The 19869-nt window shown below is 40.5% G+C and overlaps 1 protein-coding gene across 2 annotated transcripts in view; it reads right to left on the bottom strand.

The window, feature by feature from the left end:
- The window catches only part of LDLRAD4 (low density lipoprotein receptor class A domain containing 4), a 339191-nt gene that overhangs the window by 261729 nt on the left and 57593 nt on the right, over positions 1-19869 (bottom strand). Inside the window, exon 1 of one of the 2 annotated variants that reach the window (XM_054164424.1) lies at positions 2880-2900. The exons of the other annotated variant lie outside the window; for it this stretch is intronic. The gene's annotated coding sequence lies outside the window, so the exon portion shown is untranslated. Of the gene's footprint in view, positions 1-2879; positions 2901-19869 lie in introns of those variants that run through there. 2 annotated transcript variants of the gene reach the window in all.

Here is a 19869-nt window from a genome sequence, read left to right as displayed (position 1 = left end):
TGCATCTTTCTCTTCAGGGTTTAGCATTACGTTTATCTTGTATATAAGACACACCACTAACATTGATCTATTCCTTCTCCAAAACATCAACAAAAGGAGCTGTAGGTCATTGAGCCAAAAAATTAAATGCTGAAATGTACATCCAGTTATGTTACCCTTCACTAGCAGATATCCTGTAGTGGGAAATAAATAAATAAATACAACTCCAATGTCTAGCCAAAAGAAAACATCCAGAAAAGAACAAGGTGAACTTCAGTCCCGCTCTTCAAGGCGAAAGATCTCTTGTTACAGCTTCCAACCAACCCTTCTGAGAATCAATCCACTTGAGCACTGCGAGAACATGTGGAGAAAATTTACGGTATTTTATCATGGTTGGCTTGGAGGAAGGAAGAGGTTTCTCTGTGAGGTCAGGCACAGGAAATTATTAGTTTTTTTCTTCAGTTCTTCAATACACATTCTCTTCTACTGCCAACAGTGCTGTCATTCTGCTTACTGAGAGCTGACTAGCCAAAGCAGTATTCAATTAAGGTTAGCGTGCACTATAAACAGGCACTTCACTGGAAGACACACCATTTTTTCCCCAGGTTTTACCATGACAGAGTCAAATTCTAGTCCATATTTGAGCAGAAGGTTTGCATTTGATAAGCTTCAAGCTACATATATATGAAAAACTGATGCAGTCTAAAGGAAAACAGGGAATATTTGTAACTGTACGGTGCTGTACTTCCCTACTACTACAATTAGTCTACTTCCCAGTAGACTACGAAATTCAAAGGGAAAGAGACTGCACTGTAAAAATTAATGATATTTTCTCAAAACTGTGTCTGCAGTGTTCACAGCTCAGCAGTTATTCAACCAGCAGCTCAAGTCAGACCTAAATGCAGAAACTAAGAGCAAGACATCACCAACCTCATGGGAAAACAAGACTGAAAAGCATTTTGGGGAAATAGTAGGGGGAAAAAACCCCAACTGTAACTAAAGTGAAAGCAGAAGATCAAACATATACCACCATCCAGTTCATCCTCTTCTAAGCCCAGCAGGAATTTAAAAGAATTCCTGTATATTGAATTGGACAAAGCTGTGAGGAACTCTCTCCTCGTTTGAAGAGGATTTAGAATAATTGCTGTCAAAAAACTTGATAGCTTGGATGGCTGCAAGCAGAAAAATCACAAGAGTCTGCTAGTCGCTGAAACACGAAAAAGCTGAAAGACATCATATGACTTGTCAGGTAGCTACAGAGATCAACAGGAAAAGAGGTACAAATATTTGTAACTACAATATGTTCACTAAAAACAAAAAACAAACAAACAAAAAATCTAAGCCTGGAGTCTTCTTACAGGTACCAGATGTTTAAATGAGAATACTTACAATGCATTAAAACAAGACTTTCTGGTAATGCACTGAAAACCAGCAGAGAATAACAATCAAGGAACAATGAAATAAAACACCTTATACAGAACATCACCTGATGACAAATAATGAATCAGAATTTTTTAAACACTGGAAGGATAAACCCAGGGTACATCATAGTAAAAGAGAAAGCAGAAGGTTCAAATCTTGAAATGAAAACATTTTGATCACCTAATTTTCCTTATTAGTATTTCAGCTATTTAATGCACTCAAATTCAGGCACGAGACAAGCAATTGTCACTGCCTGTCAACCAAGATCATCATATCTATAAATCCCTTTTTATTAGAATTCTCTTTTAAATATAATTTCCTTGTGATATATTTCCCTTAGCACACAGTAATATAGCAATGTGCTTCTATACAGTTTGGCTTTGATCTCAAAGCTTGACTTGAGTTCTTTAAATGAGAGTTGTGTTTTAGAGCAAACAGCTTTGAAAGATCCATCATTTTCCCAGAGAATTCCAAGAGATACAAACTTTAGAACTTCTGATTGACAAGCCCAAACTTCAGCTATACTAAAATGAAATCCAAACCTAGCATTTTATATCCCATGGAGAGGGTGGAAATGAAGCAAGGCGATGAGAAACAAGCTTCTGCACGTATGAAAGTCACCCCAGCACCACCACCAATCTCCTTAGGTCACATTACTGCCAAGCAGCTACACACCCCTGCAAAACCCCAGCCAGACTGATCTCATTTTACTCAAGTTTTTCATAGGACAAGATCTTTGGCAGCAGTCTATCAGAGCTCATACAAATACTTTAATTTTCCAAAAGAAAGGGAAAAAGAAACATTGCTTTTACAATTAGTAAATAGCTTGGTATAAAATATTCATGTACCATCAAAGGCCTGATTATTCAGAAGTCTTTGTTAGTGCTTTGAAATGTGAAGTTCATTTTGCACTAAATGTGCTTACTTTAGTTGAAGACTGTTTAAAAGTCAGCAACTGAAAAACTTAAATGAAACTAAACTGTATTTTTGGTGCATCTCTCTTTAATTTCATCCTTGAAATTGTAACTAGCAATGAAAGAACAAATACCTTGTACGAGAACACAAACTCTCCATCTTCCGAGGTTATTCCTCAGTGTCACTTTATTTGATAAACACTGTTAATGCAAAACACTGTCAGTGTGTAGCAGAGGCTGCTGTGATAACCTGGAACACTCCACCAGCACGTAAGATCTCAGCCAGCCCCTAAGAACTTCCCAGCAGTTGCGGTTTAATAAAACAAGAGTCATACCCTGATGCTCAAGGCTTGATTTAAGAAAACAGTAAAACACATGTTCAAGTGTTTCTCTGAGTTTTGGGTTAAGAAAAAAAAAAAAAAAAATAAGAAGAAGAAGGAAAAAAAAGAGAAACTGAAAAAGCAAACAAAGCAAAAGCACAGCTCAAAACTAGACACCCAGCAACCGGGTAAGTTTTTAAAACAGAAGTGTACAATTAAAGCAAGAGCATTCAAAAGTACCTACCTACATCTCAAAGAGCCTCCTCAGAACCATGAAATCTCTATCAAGTGATAATTTGTTGAGTGTGCTCTAGCACTGCAATTTGTGTTTAATTGCAGTTCCACAGCTATTCCTTATTTAAGCTATAACGCTCTCCAGGCAGAATGCATCTCAGGTGGTTTATTGCATACCAAGGGGATGAAAACCATGCTGCTTCAATCATCAGAAGAGCAGCAAAATATCCTGGGCATTCACTGCTACATTAATGAAATGGCATTTTTAAATATTACTTTCACATACTTCGACTGAAATTCATACATCAACATGAAATCAATGACAACTTCATCACAAGTTTCATTTGCATCTAGAGCCTAAGCCTGTAATAATGATTTAATATCATTGAAAATGTAATCAATTTCATAGGTGATAAACAAGGGGGCAAAGGTAATATTATCATAAAGACACAGCAAGTGCCATATTAAATCCTTTGGGATTCTTTCGACTCTGCTCTACTAGACACTTAAGGGCTACCTAATCAAATAACTTTAGACAACAGCCATAGCTGGATGGCCCAGGAACAAATTAAGACACATCAGTCTGCACACAGATAAAAACATTCCCCACACTGAACAGTGTCTTAGAGATTTATTAAGCCTTAAAGCACAAGGGCTTGTGGCCCTTCTAATGAAAACTGTTGCCATTTTTATGGTAATTTGTATTATTGTTAATATTTCCTAGTCCAATCAATTGTGAGCTCTGTTAGTGAGGACATCATCCACACATGAACACATATAAGCCATAGAAAATATTCATTGCTCATACAAATGCATTCATATGATGAGTTACCCAAATTGAAACAGCTTTTAACAATGATGAAAACTTCCAAGTTTGGGGAAAAAAAAACCTCACATGGCATTTTACAATTCAAAAAAATTCCCTTTCTTCCAAATAATGAAGAATGTTAATGAGCATGCACTGAACATAGGACAAAAACACCTCTCTGGAGCCTAGTTTAGCAAGTGAAACACACCTCCAGTATCTTAATGTCTATAAAGATCTGAAGGGTGGCTGTCAAGATGAAGGGGACTTTTTAGTGGTGCCCAGTAACAGGACAAGAAACAACAGGTACAAGCTAGAACACAGGAGTTCCACCTCAGTGTGAGGCAAAACTTTTTCACTGTGAGGGTGATGGAGTGCTGGAACAGGCTGCCCAGAAAGGCTGTGGACTCTCCTTCTCTGGAGACTTTCAAAACCCACCTGGATGCATTCCTGTGTGGCCTGCTCTAAGTGTTCCTGTATCAGCAGTGAGGTTGGATTAGACGATCTCCAGAGGTCATTTCCAGCCCCTGACATTCTATGATTCAGTAAATTGAAACAAAAATAGAAAGCTAAAACCATAAAACAAATAAAGAAAGCATGAAGTATCCTATGAAAGCAAGAAAAATAATCCCTGCTCCTTTACCACCTTTCCTCACAAGGCTGCATCAATCCTTTCTGCTCTAAACCAAATCTCATTTCAAAGCAAACTGCTCTGTGATTAAGCTGTAGTCAATCAGGTTGTGCTTTAACTACAGGTAATAGTGTGTTTAAAAAATATATATAATTGCAATCTGGGGAACTTTCCTTGGAAAAGGGAGCAGCTGAAGTCACATAACCAAGTAAGATAAAACCTAAAACAGAAAGAAATAATTTATTATCATCTCATGCACTAGTTATCAATAGCACACTAAGGGTAGATCATCACCTAGAAATACCTAATGGCTATAGGATTTTCTACCGAAGTCCAAAACAGGAGTTGCCTCATCTGTATGCCGAGCTAGCTGGGAAAACCAGAAAGTCTGGGCTGTCTCCAGTAAGTATCTGCCATAATAAAAAATGCCTGCTGTCAAAATGCCACAGATGCCACAACAAAGTTTTTATTCATGTGTAGGTAGTGAAGCTACAGCCGTGTTGAAACATGGACCCACCTGTATCTAGGACACCTCTTAGTATTCCTAGAGAAAGAGCCATCATGTCTAGCATTCAGGCTCTGTGGATGGTCCTGGACAGGTCTAAGCTCTATGTCAACTGTATGGTTGAAGATGGTGGAAGGAGGTCTAGATTGGAGGAAAACAAGAAAGATTTCCTCTTCTTTCCTATTTTAATGGTTGGGGTTACTTAAACTGAAGTATTTGCAAGATTTGTCTCCTAAAACTCACACACTGTGGAACAAGTTCAAAGGTGTCATGAAACCCTGGCCCAGGTTGTCCAGAGAGGTGGTAGATGCCCCATCCCTGGAAACATTCCGGGTGAGGTTAGACAGGGCCTGAGCAACCTGATCTAATTATAGATGTCCCTGCTCACTGTGGGGGGTAGGAGTAGATGACCTTTAAAGGTCCCTTCCAACCCAAACCATTCCATGATGTTTCTATGATTCTATGCCCAACCACTTATGTAAAGACATCCTTTGTGCTGTCACATTTTGGATGCTGGATTTCCTCACGTGTGTACAAACACGTGTTCTTCTGAATTAGCTTAGACAAAAAGGTAGAGCCAGCTTGCTAGAGTGAAGGAGCCTAAGTGGTGTTGACTTTTTCACATTTCAAATGCAAATTTATTTATTCAACTACACAATGCCAAGTCATAAAAAAACCACCCTAGCAAACACATTCCCACAGCTAACCCTTTTATAAACGCAGAATAGAGAAACTAAATTAAAATGCAACCTAAAAATGCTATTTTAACACTGCAAGAAAGGAAAATAAAACATAAACAAGTTCATTTGCATAATAAAACCAAAAATAGTATTAAAAAGAAATAGCTTATTCTAAAATGACCTCTGAATGCTTTTCTTCTGTTTCCATGACCATCATACAAATGGGTGCACATAATTCATGATCAGTTATAAAACACTAAAAGCCATTTCCCATCAATAAGTCTCTGTAATTTGTAACTATTAAAGACAACTATTAAAGGTAACACAGAAATTGTGTTTATCTATATTTTTTTAAGCTTTTATATTAATGTTTAACCTCAAAGTTATGTCAATTGACATAGTAACGGTAAACCTGAATATATTTTATATATATATAATGCTTATTTGCGGGGTGGGGGGAATCATAACAAGGCAACAAAAAACTAACCAACCAACCAAAACCCCACAGCATCATGGCCAATGGTTGTTTTTTTTAAATAGAAGGTTTTATTATGAAGGAGAAAAAAATTTTGCTGCAGGACTCTAAACCCCACCTGCAATAAAGAATAGACAGGACAGGAACACCCCAAACTATCACAGCTTTTCTGAACTTACCACACCACCATTGTTTTCATTCATAGAATGGTTTGGATTGGAAGGGACCTTAAAGATCATCTAGTTCCAACCTCCTGCCATGGGCCAGGACACCTTCCACTAGACCAGGTTGCTCAAGGCCTCATCCATCCTGGCCTTTAACACCTCCATGGAGGGGACATCCATGACCACCCTGGCAACCTGCTCCAGTGTCTCACCACCCTTACTGTAATTTTTTTTTTTATTATAAGAAAACTGCATTTCCAAAGACAGAACAAAAGAAGACACAAACTTTATCAGAAGTTATGAACTGAGCACACAGTGAGATAGTCAAGCTTCATGACATGATGAATCTTCAGTATTTTGTCTCTGTTGCTTTTCCTCCTCTCAAAAATAAGCTGACGAATGCGTGGCTCTGAATCAATAATCCAGTTTTCGAACGTATTTTAGAAGGACCAGACATTAAAGAGAGACTGAAATTTGCTGGGCCATCTGCAGAAAATATGTTTCTGCAGCCACACAGACCAAAATTACTTCCATTAAAGGAAGTGTTGAAGCCTCTAAAATTTTTAAACACAAGCTGATATAAGAGCAGCAAAATTATGCCAGGTACGGCTGACCCCAGAAACTAAGATGGGAAATTGACTTTTCAGGATGCTCCTTCTTCAAGAGCAAATTCCAGTTCTGCAATCCAGCAGTGAACATCAGACCTCATACCAAATTTAGGGGATAAGCTCTTAACATTTGTCTTCTGCAATCACGATGCCCTGGTGCTTTTAAGATTTACACTAATTAAACTGGAAAAGGTCACACAATTGAAAATGTTCACAATTTGGGCAAGATTCAATGACAAAATCTTTCCCATCTATCACTAATCTTTTATATGCAGTAACTGTCACTTTGATAGAGTGTCTCTGTCAGCTCGCTCATGATTATACACAAAATGCTTCAGCCTTTATCTTGTGAAAGAGTTCATGAGCTTTGGCTTGCAAAATTCAGTGAGACAGAGCCACAAAATAATAAAAGAAGAGGAAGTAAAACCTGGCACTTCTCAGGACTTCTCTCTCATCTGCTCAGGAAACAATTTCTCTGCAGTTTGAGAACTTCAGATTTAACCTAAGGATTTCAGTATTGAAATTCCAGACAAAAAACATGTCTATTTTTACAGCTAGGAAGAAGAGAAGACAGAAAAAAACCACCATTTTGGTTCTAATCCCAATCCTTGAAAATTAGCTGCAGTGTGACCTGAGGCAAGACAGCTTTCATGTTTCTGTTTCCTCAGAGGTTATCCAAGAATACTGTTATTCCTCCAATTTTTGAAGCCTTAAGAGTCTCTTTAGAAGTCTACTCCATCTTTATTTCATCTCATGCCTTGAATAAAATGGGACCAGAATAATTTACTCTGTTTTTAGACTGATGCTAGCCAGCTAAGGCCCCTAAACTATCTCTGAAATTACCAATAATTGATATGGGTTTGATCTGTCCCTAGTTCAGTTCAGAACATGAAAGGATGCTGAGGCTTAGCTCAACGTTCTGAAGTCTCTCCTGAATCTGAATAATCCTCCAGGCATAACCTAGAAAATAGTTCCCTCTCTAAATCTCCTCCAACTTTCCTTATTGCATGGAAAACTTTTTATTTTCCCAAAAAAGTTTTGTCCCTCTCAGGTCTGAAATGGGAGATTTAAAAGAAATAAAAGGATGAGGAGAAAAGGCTCCTACCCTTCACATCACAGTGGACTGCACAGGACCAGGACAAAAGCCGCATTGCAGCACAATACTATCAAACCTTTGGGGCTCTTCAAGGGCTGCAATATTGCCTTCTTGTCGCTGGAGGAGGTGAGAGCTTGGGGAAAAAAAATAAAATAAAACAAAAAATCACACAACCTAACCAGTCTGAGAACAGTGGGCTTAAGAGCAAGCGTTCCATCAGCGAAGACGCTGACAGAGCAGATGAAAATAAAATGCTTTCAGACCCTTTCATAACCTATTTCTGGATCAAGTTCTCAGCTTCATATGGTTTTCTGCCACTTTGAACTACACCCTAATGTTCAATGTATCAGACACAGAAAATCTACAGAATGTATCAGAAAAAAAACCACAACTTTTTATGTTGTTGCCTTCAGCCCAGATTCAGGAAGTGTCCCACATGGATACAAACTTAATTAAATGACTCTACTTGCTCCACAATATCATGAAGAACACCATAATCTAGCACCCTGTGTAAGGACACCATATCCACAAGTGGAGGAACTAAGAAACCTAGGTCAAACACCAGAAATCTCCAACTCACTTCTAAGACTGCCAAGTGACGGCTCTTGCTCAGCAAAACCCCACAGACTGCAACTACATCCATTTCCCTTGTGATATGCAGCTTGCAGGACAGATTACTCTTTTCTTTTGATCCTCATCTTTTCCTATTAGGACACTACAGATGGCAAAGGCTCAAAGGAGCACATGTAACCCAAAGGAATTTTCAGTCTAAAGACAACTGATATGAAATGACCTTTAGGACTGCAAATTAAGAGGAAGATGGGCAAATTCAGTGTTTGACCATCTTCAGAAAATAGAACATGAGCCTTCCTGTGGGAAAGCTTCTCCACAGTAACTAAAACAGCACTCTGAGCACTGACCCCCTGTCAAAAATACCCTCAACATAAAAACACGAGTACAAAAGCCTCTCAAAAGCAGAGATTGCAATGACCCAAAAAGAGGACACAAGGAGGCTTCACTAAGCACACACAACTTCACTACCACTGATCTATTTTACTAGTAAGGGAATGACAGACAGAAATAGAAAAATGGATTAAGCAGCTGTTTAATATGCACCAAATAATATTTGGCAACTAGTAAACTGGCAATAGCGCTTCTCCGTCAAGAGGTGGGATCAATACAGCTGACCCTCAGCATTACAGTTATGGATCAGAGCACTGCCCATCCCTTAACTCTGCTAAGCTTTAAAAATTGATCTGAAAATTTTCATGCTCAGTCTCTGCCTTAAGTCTCGATTTTTTAAGTACTTTCATTTCAGTCAGAACAACTCTGCTGTTTCATGAAGGAGGACAAAGAAAAGTATCTTGTTTGGCCATTGTTAAGAAGACATGACTTTAAGCAGAAAAGTTGCAAAACCTGATGCTTCTAAGAAAGGGTGTGGGATAGTACTGGACATGGAAAGTGTTTTCTGTGACCCTCACAGCTGATACATCTTTGAAGAGACACAGATTGCTCAAGTTCTTCAAAACGTAGCTAGAGATTTGCAGCTAAGGTCTCCAAAGGGTCTGGTCCAACGGGGCATCTCTTCCTTCTCACCCCAGGAAGAAAATCAACTGAAGAAATAGGCACCACCACAGAGAGCAAAGTAGTCCAAGGATGAAAGGAGAAATCCCAACGACGGCATTCACCTTCTGGACAAGAGAGCACTGGAATGTGTAAATCTGCAAACAGAGATTGTGAGGAATCTGTCTTTTAAAGAACAGGGGGAAACAGGAGTGGTAGAATGTTTCTAATACCAGAGTCCAGAATTCTAATTAAAAATTCAAATATTTAAAGGGTGGGAAGAGTGCCATACACTTTATCAGGGTGCAAGCCTTTAGTGCATCTCCACCAAGAGCAATCACCTTGTGCTTTGCAGTTTGTTTTCTTAGGATACACAGTATATGAACAGCATACGCTCTGGGCTCCCCAGTTCAGGAGGGATAGGCAACTACTGGAGAGAGCTCAATGGAGGGCTATGAGGATGACTAAGGGATTGAAGCTTTCTCTTATGAGGAAATATTGAGAGACCTGGGGCTGTTTAGTCTGGAGAAGGCTGAGAGAGGACCTTATCAATGTTACAAAGCTCTGAAGGGTGGCTGTCAGGGGGATGGAGCCAGGCTCTTTTCAGTGACACTCAATGATAGGATGTGGGTCAATGGATATAAATTCAACCACAGGAAATTCTATGTGAACATCAGAGAAATTTTCTTTACTGTGAGGGTGGCATAGAGCACTGGAACAGGCTGCCCAGAGAGGTTGTGGAGTCTCCTTCTCTAGAGATCTTCAAAACCTGCCTGGCTGTTCCTGCCCTAAGTGGTCCTGCTTTTTAGGGGAAGCGGACTTGATGTCTGGAGGTCCCTTCCATCCCCAGGCATGCTATGATTCCATGAGCATCACTATACAGATCCCTTCACCAAACCACCACAGGAGTAAAAGACACAGTTACTGTCCCTGAAGGGGTTCAAGAGGGGATTGGATGTGACAATTGGTGCTATGGACTAGTCATGAGGTCTGTGGTGACAGGTTGGACTCGATGATCTTTGAGGTCTCTTCCAACCTTGGTGATACTGTGATACCATTAACCCCACTGCATCGTACAGAAGACCAGACAAGGACAGACTTATTGTCATTGTCTTTGTCCTCATTCTGAGAGACTAAGCTTCCTACATCTCCTACTTTCCTTGTCCTCCCTTGGGTGGGGAGTCAATCAGTATGAAACAATGTTACTATCACTTTTTCTATCACCAAACTCACAAAGTACTATCACAACAACAGGGACAAATGGACTATGAACAAGCACACTGCCAAAAAAGCTGACACTGCTGAATTGACATAGCTACTTTTTGGTGAGTATTTTGTACATTATAGCACATTTTCCTAGTAACACACAGTTGAGAATCCTACATTTTCCATTATGATGGCTTAATAAAGCAGCACAGGTCAATAGTAAGATTTTCCTATGGTATTAAAGAGAAACAGTCAGAATTTTAAGTGGAAAAAAAGTTTAACATTTGCATTGAAAACTCACAGAATCCCAGAATGGCTTAGGTTGGAAGAGATCTTATAGATCATCTACTCCAACTTTCCCACCATGGGCAGGGATGACCCTCAACAAGATTTGGATGCTCAAGGCCTCATCCAGCCTTGAACACATCCACAACCTCCTTGGGCAACCTGTTCCAGAGTCTCACTGCCCCCATAGTGAAGAACTTCTTCCTAAGATCCAGTCTACTCCTACTCTCCCTCAGCTTCAAACCATTCCCCCTTGTCCTATCCCCAGACACCCTTATGAAAAGTTCCACTCCAGACTCTGTGAAGGCTCTCTTCAGGTACTGGAAGGCAGCTATAAGGTACCCCTAAAGTCTTTCTTTCTCTAGCTGAACAACCCCAGCTCCCTTAGCCTATCCTCATAGCAGAGGTGTTCCAGTCCTTGGGATCATCTTCATACCTGCTAGAACTTGTTCTGGTTAAGTCAAAACTGCATCATAACTTAAACTATACTACAGTAAAAGAAGTAAGAATGAATCTTGATTCATAGAACTCACTGAAAGAAAAATTAGATGATCATAAACTGGGTATCCCCTGAATACTGTCCATTTTTCACCCAAAATGTTGGGGGATAATATGAAGAGCTGGAGGTGTTTATGAAGAGACTGTATGGGGCGCTTGGTGCTTGATTAGACAGTGTTAGATGATAGGTTGGACTCAATGATCTCAAAGGTCTTTTACAAACGTTAATTCCATTCTATTCTATTCTATTCTATTCTATTCTATTCTATTCTATTCTATTCTAAAGAGGAATTCTTTCAGCTTTTATGAAATTTAAAAAGCCAAGGGGGGAGGAAAGAACACATCACAAAGGACTGTATTTTTCCAAGCTCATTAAATGCAATCTTAAAACAACTGTCCAACCTTCAAAGAATATTACCACACAAAACTTTCCTACTATGTTTTTTTCTTATTTTCAAGTAAATTTTCAAATTATTTCATTTTAATTGAAAACATCAGAGGACCCAGAAAGCAATGTGATGCAACCTAAAATCAGGCAATACCAATTAAAGTGAATACAACTGTCAATGCATCCATTCTTGGGGAAACAGTCTTTCCCATAGCAAATACCTACAAAATAAAATCTTGATGAATTCCCCTTAAAAATCCCTGATTGCCTCCTGCTCTGTAAAATCTGTAGTAATTATCCTTAAGCTCAAAATAGTTTGGTTTTGTGAGAATGGTTCCAGTTTCAGGGTGGCAACTGTGTGGTCACTGCTTCTCTCTTTTTTTGTTGTTTTCCATTTCTAAACATATGCTTTGATCCCCTTGGTCTTGCTGGTAGGGTAGTCGCCTCACACATACAGTCTCTCTTTGAAGCCTTCCAGCAGTGCCAAGAAAGAAGCAGGCTGTGGCAGCAGGCTCAGTATTCTCTGGTTATGCAACAGATTAGATCATTATCAACAAAACTGGATGCCTCCAGCAGAGAACAGAAATGGGGAATTTGAGAGCAAGTTTTTCTACACTTTTTCAATTAAGGACGGCTGCTTGGACAGTTTGAAAGGAGGAAAAAGTTACCCAGAATTAAGAGCTGGTCAGATCAGAGAAGATTACTCTTTGGTGGAAAGCTCTGTAATAAATATTACTGTCACATTTATCACTTGGTTCTGTTCCTTCCTTGGCAGGAAAATTTTCCCACTCACAGTGTCACGCAAAAGAAATATTTGGCTCGAACTCATGCCAATGATTTAAGAAGTCTCACTTAGCCCCTTAGGAATCCAGTGGATTTTATTCCCCATAGATGAGTGCCCACATGCCACCAGGATGCAGGAGAAGGGTCTGGATTCTAACACAACCTGCAGAGAGAATCTGTGCATGTTACCTACAACATATTAATTTGCCTGTAGTCTGTGCGTGTGGATATGCCAACACATCTGTCATGTTTCTCTCTTCTCTAGCTTCTTCAACAACTTTTACATCATCAATTATGTAAACTGGTTTCTAAAGCTGCTTCAGTTCAGGATTTCACATCATTTAAAGGATAAAGTATCTACTAATCAGTCACTGAGTGAAGATATGGATTTTGAGTCTCCTTATACAGTAGAAAAACGTATCATTTCTTAAGGAAATGCCTTGTACAGCCCCATCACTGCACAGCTGCCATATCCATTTGTGTTTCCTTACAGATAATTGGGAAAGAAGTGTTACACTGCATGAAACAAATCCCTTGAGTCAAGTTCTAACAATGAACGTGTAGTGAGAAGGAGAGATTATGTAATAGCAAACAGATTAAACAATTTATTGTTTGCATGTAAGGCTTCAGTCACTGAGGCTAACAAATAAGCAAGTGGAGGGTTTCAGAAGCCTAACTAACAGCTTTTATAGTTTCTATAAAAGGCATTAAGAGCATTTAGATCTTGGGCACAAGAATAAAGTGAGTACAAATCAGTTTTCCATAGCAAAAGATAGATGGCTGCTCTTAATAAGAGCAACTATTCTTGCAGTGCTTTCATGTGTTAATTCTAGATGATTATTAGAAATTTGTAAACATAAAAAGCACAACTGAAGTTGGGCTTTGCTTTTCAAGTCTCCACAAAATTAGCACCAAAAAATGTTGTGCATCTGGTTATATTACAAGATAAATGTAACATTAAAAAGACTGTTACCCAATCAAATAAAGATTATTAAGTAGAGCACAGACATGTAATTTGTTTACAAATGTGTATTATCATTAGGTAGTGAGTGGCTTGAAGAAGATCTAGAAATCAAAAGCTCTGTGTTTTGGGCTTTATTTGCAGGAGGTGTTTTCCAGACATGAGCTTCTTTATCTTATACATCTGGAAACTATTAAGGCAAAGAAATTATGAGCTCTTAGGATTCACTTATTACCCTCCCTGTTTGAGATTAACACTGAAGAATCAGAATTCTACATTCTACTGTCTCTCTTATGCAATCACACAATGATTTATGGTATGATGTGACTCTTTGGAAGCACAGACCTAAATAAAATCAGGTGTTTAGCTGGACAGCCTTCATCTCTATCTTTTTTCAAGTCAATAATAATTAAAAACTACAAATGAATTAAAAAATAACTGACATTTCCCCCAAATCGTGCCAGAAGGAAAAAATCACTGATGAGTCAAGTTAGTCTGTAAGTGGGACACATTTAATTCTTGAGAGAGAAAAGGTTCCATCAATAACATAAGACAGAAACTCCATCTCTCACATTCATTCCAAATATCTTACATTAAATTAACATCTGAGTCTTTCTGTTATGTATGTTCGTTACAAGGGTTTAAAGCCATGACCAGTAACCTTCAGCAACTCCTGCAGGCAGTGAAATCCTGCAGAGGACAGTGAGCGTGTGTGTCCGACCGCATTCCTACACTGTCTTCTACACAGCTGCAGGGCAAGGGGAATGGGACCTTTCTGACTGAAGCCACAACAGAAGAATCATTAAGGCACAACTCAGTCACTGCCAGCATCTTAGATAACATAAACTTATAAAAGCAGCTGAGATTTAGTAAATATTCTCTTTTCAAATGCAATGTTTAGGTAAATTAGACTGCAACACCAAAACAAGAAAGGGAACCTCAGTCCAGAGACCACAGCAGAGGAACGAATGAGTGCAATGAAGGTCACCACTTCTCCTTTCAGACAACAGCTCAGATAAACACCACCACATCAAAAATTACCTCTGTGCCTTCTACAGCAACTCAGGATTTCAAGTGCAGTCCCTCTCCTCCGCCCTTCATACTTATTTCTTTCTTTCCAACCCACACCCAGAAAACAGCAGCTCTATGAAGCAATTCCAGCTTAAGCACAAAGGACATTTATCACAAGATAATTTTTAATATTTAAAGCATAGTAGAAAAAAAAAATAGAATTCTAAACCTATCAAGAAACAAAATATAAAGATCCAGAGGCCTTTTTCATTAAGGAGCTAATAAAATAGTAAAAGCATCTTAAAAAGCCAACCCTGTATGACCTTGCTGTTCAGTCACATCCTTCAAGCTGACCACTAAAAGAAATGTAAAGCGGTGCTCCTTTTCCTCACATCTCATGTCACTGGCCAGATGACAGCCCTGACACTGGAAACAAATTGGCAAAAATATTTTATTTCCTCTTAAACCTTGGTTAGAAAAACTGTGATAAATTTGTAAAAGTCAAATAACCATGCTGCTGCTGGACACTTCAGTTCCATCACACATCAGAAACAGCGAGATGAAACTTCTAAATTGTAGCTGGATTTCAAATGGATGCTGCTTCTCCTACATCCTCAGTTAACAGCCTTTAAAGAAAGATTATCAGAAACTCCAGCAGGTGCCATCTGAAGACAGAACAAGCAAACATGACCTTGGGTTCTCCCTTAGTATTTGGTGGCATTTCTTCTTTTTAGTCTTTTTAAATCACCAAAACAGTAAAGCACTAAGGCAGACACTTCTGAATGCACACACTCTGAAAAAGGATGATGAAAATTACTTTAAATGAGTGCCTTTTGTTTTATGTGCTCATTTGCATTCCCCTCAGGAGTAATTTATTACCAATGTCACTGCTATGAACAAGGAAGTGACATATCGATAACGATCACTTATTAATAAATACTTCACTCGTTTCATGAAGTTAATCTTCAGATGCACCCAGAAGGCAGGAAATTATCAGCCACTATCTCCCACAGGGAAACTGAAGTCATGCTATGGACTGCCCTAAGTCCATGCAGTGATTCAGGTGTCAAAACCATGAGTAAGAAACCTTTCCTCCTAATCCTACCTTCCGATCGTGAAATTATGCTTGTCTGATACGAAGAAAATTACCAGGATGATTCTGTCTTCTCATCCAGAGGGACTTGGACAGGCTTGAGAGGTGGGCCCAAGCAAACCTCACGAATTTCAACAAGGTCAAGTGCAAGGTCCCACACCTGAGTCACAGCAACTCCAAGCACAAATATAGGCTGTGTGAGGAGTAGTTTAAGAGTGGTCTCAAGGAGAAGGATTTTGGTGGTATCAGATGATAAAAAAACTCAACATGAGCTGGCAATGGTCACTGCAACCCAGAAGGCAGCCATGTGCTGGGCTGCATCAAAAGCAGTGTGACCAGCAGGACAAGGGAGGTGATTCTGCCTCTCTGCTCTGCTCTCAAAAGAGCCCATCTGGAGTACTGCATCCAGTTCTGGTGACCCTAGCATAAGAAGGACATCAAACTGCTGGATTGGGTCCAGAGGAGGGCCTTGAAGATGATGAGAGGGCTGGAGCACCCCCACTATGGGAATTCAATGAGAGAGTTAGGTCTGTTCAGCCTGGAGAAGAGAAGGCTCCAATGAGACCTTATAGCAGACTTCCAGTACCTGAAAGGGGCCTGAAGGAAAGCCAGGGCTTGTAGTGAGAGGGAGAGAGTGAACAGATTGAAGCTTAAAGTGGTCAGATTTAGATTGGAGATTAGGAAGAAATTCTTTACAGTGAGGGTGGTGAGACACTGGAACAGGCTGCCCAGGGAGGTCATGGATGTCCACTCCCTGGAAGTGGTCAACTCCAGGTTGTTTGAGGCCTTGAGCAGCCTGGACTAGTGGAAGGTGTCGCTGCCCCTGGTGAGAGGATTGGAACAAGATGATCTTTAAGGTCCTTTCCACCCCAAACTATTCTATCAATCTATGAAATGTAAAATTAGTGTTTAAAGCTAAAGGTAATATTGCCACTAAAAGGATAAAGACAAACCCCCTCAATTTATTAACTGGTCTCTCCTTTGTCTTCCAAGGATGCACGAGTGATACCTGTTCGAAAGTTACAGTTCCCCCAAGTTAACATGGGGGTTTATTTGAAATTAATTTGATGTGAAACTTAAGAATGTTTTCATAGAATCACAGAATCAATAAGGTTGGAAGAGACCTCAAAGATCATCAAGTCCAACCTGTTGCCCAAGACCTCCTGACTACTAAACCATGGCAGCAAGTGCCACATCCGATCCCCTCCTGAACACCTCCAGGGACAGTGATTCCACCACCTCTCCTGGGCAGCACATTCCAATGGCTAACAACTCTCTCTGTGAAGAACTTTCTCCTCACCTTGAGCCTAAACTTCCCCTGGTGCAGCTTGAGACTGTGTCCTCTTGTTCTGGTGCTGGTTGCCTGGGAGAAGAGACCAACCCCAACCTGGCTACAGCCTCCCTTCAGGTAGTTGTAGAGGGCAATAAGGTCTCCCCTGATCCTTCTCTTCTCCAGGCTAAATAATCCCAGCTCCCTCAGCCTCTCCTCATAGGGCTTGTGCTCAAGGCCTCTCCCCAGCCTCATTGCCCTTCTCTGGACACGTTCAAGTGTCTCGATGTCCTTCCTAAACTGAGGGGCCCAGAACTGGACACAGAGCTCAAGGTGTGGCCTAACCAGTGCAGAGTACGGGGGCACAATGACTTCCCTGCTCCTGCTGGCCACACTATTCTTGATGCAGGCCAGGATGCCATTGGCCTTCTTGGCCACCTGGGCACACTGCTGGCTCATGTTCAGCCAGCTGTCAATCAGCACCCCCAGGTCCCTCTCTGTTTGGCAGCTCTCCAGCCACTCCAACCCCAGCCTGTAGCTCTGCATGGGGTTATTGTGGCCAAAGTGCAGCACCTGGCACTTGGACTTGTTAAATGACATCATGTTGGATGTCCAGACATCTCCCATCTGTCCATCTGTCCAGACTGTCAAGGTCCCTCTGAAGAGCCCTTCCACCCTCTAACCGAACAACATCTGCTCCCAGCTTGGTGTCATCTGCACATTTACTGATGACTGACTCAATCCCCTCATCCAGATCATCAATAAAGATATTGAACAGGATGAGGCCCAGAACTGATCCCTAGGGGACACCACTAGTGACTGGCCTCCAGCTGGATGTGGCACCATTCACCACCACTCTCTGGGCATGGCCCTCTGTCTGAACTTACTGACTTCTCTTTACCTGGCTCCTAGTCCACAGATACTCTGCTATGTCTGACTGTGAACTGAATGCTTATGAGCAGATATTGCTATCGCTGCCAAGAAAAGAAAAATATTAAGAGGTTTGGGGGTTGTTTTTGTTTAAAAAAAAAAAGGTAAGAGAGATGTTTTGCTGCACAACACAACACTTGCTGCTTATTTCCCTGTTCTGTTTCTAGTAAAATTAATCCAGCAATGCATACATGAAATGCTCTGCTTCTACAATGCCAGCACAGTGGTTGCCTTCAGAAACATCTTGGAGTACTCACAACTGCAGATGCATTACAGAAGTGGGATTCTATCCATGTTAAAATGCTTATTTCCAGCACAGTGAATGTTTCAAAGCTGACTAGGACACGGACTTGGAGATCTCCCTTTAAAACTGCAAGGAAGCATAGAAATAAATCCCTTAAACATTCCTCTTGTCCACCCAGGAGTTAAAAAATCAAGCAGTAAATCTTGCAAGACTTTAGGAGCTCTCACTTGTCCAGAAAAAAACCACACTAAAACCACAACATCTACCTTTATTGTACACAGCAAAGCATTTCTGCTATCACCCAAAATCCAGGAGGTGAGAAGTTTAGAAGCAGCAAGTCCTAATGACTTTTCTTTTTTTTAACTGTTTAGGAGCTCTGCACGGAGATGTTCATGACTTCAGGGGTTTGTGCAGACCCCTTAGATCTCAACTTTCAACTGCTTGCTTGTGCTGAACATACCGATGAGGAAATCCTCAGAGCATGGAGGGGCAGCCACCCACTGCAGGACATCATTAGGAACATTCCAAAACCAGCTTTGGTGCCTTGAAAGTTCTCTCCTTTCCTGAAGTTCCGTATGATTAATGGACATTAATGGGACAAATTCCAGCAAGCATGAGCAATGCAACTCTTCCATATTATCCCACCCAGGAACACCCATTTGCTCAGTTCTACAGCTTCTACTGAGTTCTCTAACAGGTAAGAGTCATTCCCACTGTCTCTCTAACAACTAGAAGACAGCCAGAATCACTGCAAGTGCTACAGACCACAGCACAGACACACAAAACACTGTTCATTCCCACCAGGAATTTCCAGCTAAAAGGTGAGTAGACAGATCAGTCTTTACAAGGTCTAAGTGCAGCTCTCAGAGCATATTCCTCCATAAGAGTTGAGTCGATATAAATGCTATTACAGGCAGAGGAATAGAGGCTGAAATAACAACAGAATCACATAGACTATGAAAACCATACAAGCAGATGTCAGTCCCAAATAAAAGATCCATTTCCTCATCATCCATATAGGCAAAGCAACAAGTAACTTATTCCTCAATAAAAGCCTGAAAGCAGGATTAAATAGCAGACAAAGGACAAACCTTTCATGAAGTGATTCAAATGACTTGACTTCTGAATCCTCACCTTCTTTTGGAGAGTCCCACTGAGCACAATTCCTGTGTGCATTGTGCACAGGTGTCTAGAGGATCAAGACTCAATTCCTCACCCATTATTTAACTTGTCCTCAGGAATCATTCCAAACCAAACATGAGAGAGTAATGCTCAATGGAGAAGGACCTGGGAGTCCTGGTGGGCAAGTTCACCACAAATCAGCAATGTGCTCTTGTGGCAAAGAAGGTCAATAGCAACCTGGGGTACATTAAGAACAGTGTAGCCAAAAGGACAAGCGAGGTTTCTCCTCCCTCTCTAATCTGCACTAGTAAGGCCACATCTAGAGTATTGTGTCCAGTTCTAGGTTCCCCAGTTCAAGAGACACAGGGAACACCTGGAGAGAGCCCAACAGAGGGCTATGAAGATGACAAGGGGACTGGAGCATCTCTCTTACAAAGAAAGGTTGAAAGCCTGGAAAAAGGAAGAGGGGATCTTATTAATGGTTATCAATATCTAAGGGGCAGGAGTCAAAAATATGGGGCCAGACCTTTCAGTGGTGTCCAGTATAAGGGAAAACAGGCACAAACTGGAAGCTGGGAAGTTCCATTTGAACAGGAGGGAAAAAATCTTTCCTGTGAGGGTGACAGAGCACCGGAATCTGTCAGAGGCTGCCCTGACAGGTTGTGGAGATACTCCGAACCTG

The sequence above is a fragment of the Dryobates pubescens genome, chromosome 9, assembly GCF_014839835.1.
Source record: "Dryobates pubescens isolate bDryPub1 chromosome 9, bDryPub1.pri, whole genome shotgun sequence".
Lineage (NCBI taxonomy): Eukaryota > Metazoa > Chordata > Aves > Piciformes > Picidae > Dryobates > Dryobates pubescens.
The sequence above is the reverse complement of the archived record's forward strand: the minus strand, read 5'-3'. Positions and strand labels throughout refer to the sequence as shown.